The sequence below is a fragment of the Globicephala melas genome, chromosome 10 (assembly GCF_963455315.2).
Source record: "Globicephala melas chromosome 10, mGloMel1.2, whole genome shotgun sequence".
Lineage (NCBI taxonomy): Eukaryota > Metazoa > Chordata > Mammalia > Artiodactyla > Delphinidae > Globicephala > Globicephala melas.
In genome coordinates this window covers 63,879,073-63,884,775 of record NC_083323.1, presented here as the reverse complement: position 1 = coordinate 63,884,775, position 5,703 = coordinate 63,879,073, and the positions used below count along the sequence as shown (strand labels likewise).

Genomic DNA, 5,703 nt, shown 5'->3' with positions numbered 1-5,703 from the left:
TTTAATTTGCTTTAATTTACTTCTGCTTTTTTTTGTTTACAGAATGTTTATACATCAAATACAAATGCTGCATTTTATAATGTATGCCTTCAGGCAAGAGGCTGTAGCAGAATGAAAAATCAATTTTTAGCATAACAATATGTTCAATCTTCTTATATATATATTTATTTTTATTGTGGTAAAAAACACAAAACATAAATTTTACCCTCTTAACAAATTTTAACTGTACAGTATTGTTAACTATATGCATATTGCTGTGTAGAAGATCTTCAGAACTATTTTTATCTTCTTGACTGAAACTCTATACCCAATGAGTAGCAGCTTCCCAGTTCCCCCTTTCCCCTAGTCCCTGGCAACCACCATTCTGCTTTCTGCTTCTGTGAGTTTGCTTTAGCTATCTCATATAAGTAGAGCTACACAGGATTTCTCCTGCGACTGGCTTCTCTCACTTAACACAATGGCCTCAATCTATGTTGTCACACGCTGTAGAATTGCCTTCTTGTTTTAAAGCTGAATAATACTCCATTGTATGTATATATCACATTTTCTTTATCCAGTCACCTGTTCATGGACATTTAATATGTTCATTCTTTGTGTTCACTATTCTTTGACTATTTGCAGGCACACATGCCATTTGATGCCTATGGTGCCACCAGGTCAGGTGAATGGAGGGTGCTGAAATGTCTTATCCTGGAGCATTGTCTGCGTGTAGTTTACTTGTTCTGTGCCCTTCTACTAATGGGTTCCTTTGTGTAACTCCACAGGTAAAAGTCCTGGGCTCAGAATCTTAGTTCTTGTCAGAGTCTTTGTTCTGGTTCAGCCTCCTCAACTGTAGTGAAGTCATTCTTTCTGGATTAGTTTCCAAAGGCTATGGTAGGAGCTAATGTCTGTGAACCTTTCCCCTAAAACCCAGGATGGGCCAAATACTTCTCTGACTATATTGCTTATCTTTTGGAAGTTACTTAACTTTGAATAAGAAATAAAAACAGTTGAATTTAATTAAAAATCAAGTTATACATGAGCTCTAAGCTTACAAAGTTCTCAGCCCTTGTAGATTGGTTCTCTTATAGAACAAACATCATGTTGAGGTTTCTTACCCTGAGACACATATTTGCTGCCTCAGCATCCTCTGCAGAGCTGCCTTTACCTCCTAGTTCTTGAAGCTGTAAATGAGAGGGTTTAATAAGGAAGTGATCACACCATACCGTATAGAGATAACTCACTACAGTACTGGTCCTGAAGAGGGGCTGATGTACCTGAATAGAGCCGTCCCATAGAACAAGAGCACCACGGTGAGATGGGAGTAGAAGGTGGAGAAGGCTTCACCTTGGCTTTTAGAGGAAGAGGTACTTAGAATGGCAAGAATAATTTTTGAGTAAGAGAAGAGAATCAGGGGAAGTGTCACAAGTCCTAGAAATGCAAAAAACCTAGCCAGCAGGATGGTGTTAGGTGTGGTATCACTGCAGGACAGAGGGAAGTGTGAAGGCAGTTCACAACTGAAATGGGAGATGAGATTGGGACCATAGAACTGTAAGTTCTGAACACAACGATTATTCACTAGTGAGTTCAGAAACCCCATCACCCATGCTGTACCAACGATTGCAGTGCAGAGAGGTCTATTCATGACCACGGTGGAGAGCAGAGGGTGACACATGGCAGCATAGCGGTCATAGGCCATAGCAGAGAGCAAGCAGCTCTCAGTGATTCCAGAAATCATGAAAAAAAACTCTGGGTAATGCAGCCCCACACCGAAATGGTTTTCTTCTGAGATAGGAAATTCTGCAGCATCTTGGGCACAGTGACTAAAGAGTAGCATATGTCTAGGAAAGATAAATGTCCAAGGAAGAAGTACCTGGGCATGTGGAGGTGAGAATCAGCCCTGATCAACAGGATCATCATCAGGTTCCCTATCAGGGTCAGGAGGTAAATCCCCAGGAAGAGAACAAAGAGCATGGTCTGGATATCCGGGTCACTAGACAATCATAGCAGCACAAATTCATCAATAATGCTAAGATTTGTCATGGTTTCTTAGATATCCTATCCCTGGAGAGAAACAAATACTTATTCATTTGGTGGGACAACGATCTGAGTCACACTCAGTGAATAGGACTTTTTAATCTATAAAAGATCCACTCTTTAAGGCTAAAGTGTCCCAGTATCCAGTTGCGCTGATTTGAGTCTTTTGGTCTCAGCTAAGAGAATCTGGTACTCTTCCTTATCATTTTCCTCTCCTTTTGTCTCCCTCAGTCCTGAGGACAGCGCCTGCCCAGTTTATGTGACTTATATCTCTTTTTTCATCAACTCATTGGTAATCTTGTGCCAGCTGAGCCCTGGAGACAGATGTTGAGTAAGAACTGTTGGGAGCCAGGACCAGTTCACTGCCCATGGGAGAGGCAGCAGTAGCCAGAGCCAATGTGGTTCTCAGTCCAGAGAGGGACAAGCTACTAGTCCTGCTGTGGCCAGTGGAGGACACAGGACTACAGAATGCTTCTGGCTATAAATGGCTTTACTATTAGGGGACCAGGTGAACTCCAGTGTGTGAGACTCTGCTTAGAGTCTTTATTCCCTGATAGTCCTAGCATTCTGAAAACACACACACACACACTCTCTCTCTCCCTCTCTCTCTCTCCCTCTCTCTCTCTCTCTCTCTCTCTCTCTCTCTCTTCAACCAAGTACATATACTCTCCTTTCTCACTGTGACAAGTTCAGTCATTTCATTACTCTCTTGAAGCTCCCTGCTCCTTTAACCTCACACTCCTAACTCTCAGCTGATAATTGGCAGAGGACATGTTCCTGTTCCTGTTATGGGCGATCTCTAACTCCCTAATCCCCACACATGGAGTTATTCTTCTTTTCTCCCCTCCAGCGCGGGAAGGAGGCCCTTCTCCTTCACCTCTGGTGAGTGCTTCTCTCTGCTCTGTATTCCATCTTAACCCTTCTCTTTGAGCATCTCTCTGAATCAACCATGCTCTTTCACTTCCCTTGTCTCTCCCTTTCCATCAAGCATATCCACTCAGTTTATATGCAGAACTACTCACATTTATCCATTTAAAATAGAGCAGAAACAATTAATAACCTTCTTTCTTCCATAAGAAGCCTTAAAAATATAATAGAATTTGGCACCCTTCCTTGGGTAATAAAATATATTGCCTTTAAAGTTTTCTACATGTAAAAACACTAAGACTTAGATAACTTTTCGTCTGAGACATAAAGTCCACATTAGTGAAAATTTTACTCACCCATCTAGATTTTAGTATATTTCTGATGTTACCCCAATCCTTCAGAAAAAATTTATATGGAATATACCACATATTATATAACACCTCTGCTGCACCCTGTAGTCAAACATATTACTATTTCTATAATGAAACTTCTGAGTACCCCTTCTACATGGGATTTTAAGAGTCTACAAATAGCCTCATATCAATTAACTTCCAGTGTTTCCTCCAAACTAGTTCTGGAAAAAAAAGTTTGGCTTTTAGAGATTTTTGGAGATTTTGGAATTGGAGATGAGAGCTTATAAACCTGTCTTAAATTTCTATATTCACTGGCTTTTATTTCTAGGTTTCCTATTCTATTCTTTGATGTGTCTGTTTTTACAGTAGTGCCACACTCTCTAATGACTGTAGATACGGTATATACTTTAATATATAATGATGCTGGTTTCTAATGTTTATACTTTTATGTTATTTTTTCATTTATTCTTATAATTTCACTTCGTAATTGGATTTATAGTTTGAAAAATTCCCTTGAGATTTCAGCTGGAGTTGTTTTTTCACCAATATGTCAATATTACTTTGGCAGTAAGCTTTACAATTTGTTCTACCTTTTCTTTGTTTCAGCCTTTTCTTTTTGCTTACAGTATAATTTTTTATTTTCTTCACATAGGCCCTAGGCTTTTTTGTCTATATTTTTTTATACATCAGGTTCTTATTAGTCATCAATTTTATACACGTCAGTGTATATATGTCAATCCCAATCACCCAATTCATCACACCCCCACCCCCACGCAGCTTTCCCCCCTTGGTGTCCATACGTTTGTTCTCTACATCTGTGTCTCAATTTCTGCCCTGAAATCTGTGTCTCAATTTCTTCCCTGCCCTGTACCATTTTTCTAGGTTCCACATATATGTGTTAATATGATATTTGTTTTTCTCTTTCTGACTTACTTCACTCTGTATGACAGTCTCTAGATCCATCCATGTCTCAACAAATGACCCAGTCTTATTCCTTTTTATGGCTGAGTAATGTTCCATTGTATATATGTACCACGTCTTCTTTACCCATTCGTCTGTCAATGGGCATTTAGGTTGCTCCCATGACTTGGCTATTCTAAAGAGTGCTGCAATGAACACTGGGGTTCATGTGTCTTTTGAATAATGGTTTTCTCTGGGTATATGCCCAGTAGTGGGATGGCTGGATCATATGGTAATTTTATTTTCAGTTTTTTAAGGAACCTCCATACTGTTCTCCACAGTGGCTGTATCAATTTACATTCCCACCAACAGTGCAAGAGGGTTCCCTTTTCTCCACACCCTCTCCAGCATTTGTTGTTTGTAGATTTTCTGATGATGCCCATTCTAACTGGTGTGAGATGGTACCTCATTATAGTTTTGATTTGCATTTCTCTAATAATTAGTGATGTTGAGCAGCTTTTCATGTGCTTCTTGGCCATCTGTATGTCTTCTTTGGAGAATTGTCTATTTAGGTCTTCTGCCCATTTTTGGGTTGGGTTGTTTGTTTTTTAAATATTGAGCTGCATGAGCTATTTATATATTTTGGAGATTAATCCTTTGTCCCTTGATTTGTTTGCAAATATTTTCTCCCATTCTGAGTGTTGTCTTTTTGTCTTGTTTATCGTTTCCTTTGCTGTGCAAAAGCTCTGAAGTTTCATTAGGTCCCATTTGTTTATTTTTGTTTTTATTTTCATTACTCTAGGAGGTGGATCAAAAAAGATCTTGCTGTGATTTATGTCAAAGAGTGTTCTTCCTATGTTTTCCTCTAAGAGTTTTATAGTGTCCAGTCTTAACATTTAGGTCTCTAATGCGTTTTGAGTTTATTTTAAGTGTATGGTGTTAGGGAGTGTTCTAATTTCATTCTTTTACATGTAGCTGTCCAGTTTTCCCAGCACCACTTATTGAAGAGGCTGTCTTTTCTCCATTGTATATCCTTGCCTCCTTTGTCGTAGATTAGTTGACCATAGGTGCGTGGGTTTATCTCTGGGCTTTCTATCTTGTTCCATTGATCTATGTTTCTGTTTTTGTGCCAGAACCATATTGCCTTCATTAGTGTAGCTTTGTAGTATAGTCTGAAGTCAGGGAGTCTGATGCCTCCAGCTCCGTTATTTTCCCTCAAGACTGCTTTGTCTATTCGGGGTCTTTTGTGTCTCCATACAAATTTTAAGATTTTTTGTTCTAGTTCCATAAAATATGCCATTGGTAAGTTGACAGGGATTGCATTGAGTCTGTAAATTGCTTTGCGTAGTATAACCATTTTCACAATATTGATTCTTCCAATCCAAGAACATGGTATACCTCTCCATCTGTTGGTATCATCTTTAATTTCTTTCATCAGTGTCTTATAGTTTTCTGCATACAGGTCTTTTGTCTCCCTAGGTAGGTTTATTCCTAGGTATTTTATTCTTTTCGTTGCAATGGTAAATGGGAGTGTTTCCTTAATTTCTCTTTTAGATTTTTCATCATT

General features: G+C 39.0%; 1 pseudogene; it reads right to left on the bottom strand.

The window, feature by feature from the left end:
* Positions 1 to 1,222: 1,222 nt before the first annotated feature.
* Positions 1,223 to 1,953, bottom strand: LOC132597895 (olfactory receptor 8S1-like; annotated as a pseudogene).
* Positions 1,954 to 5,703: the final 3,750 nt, after the last annotated feature.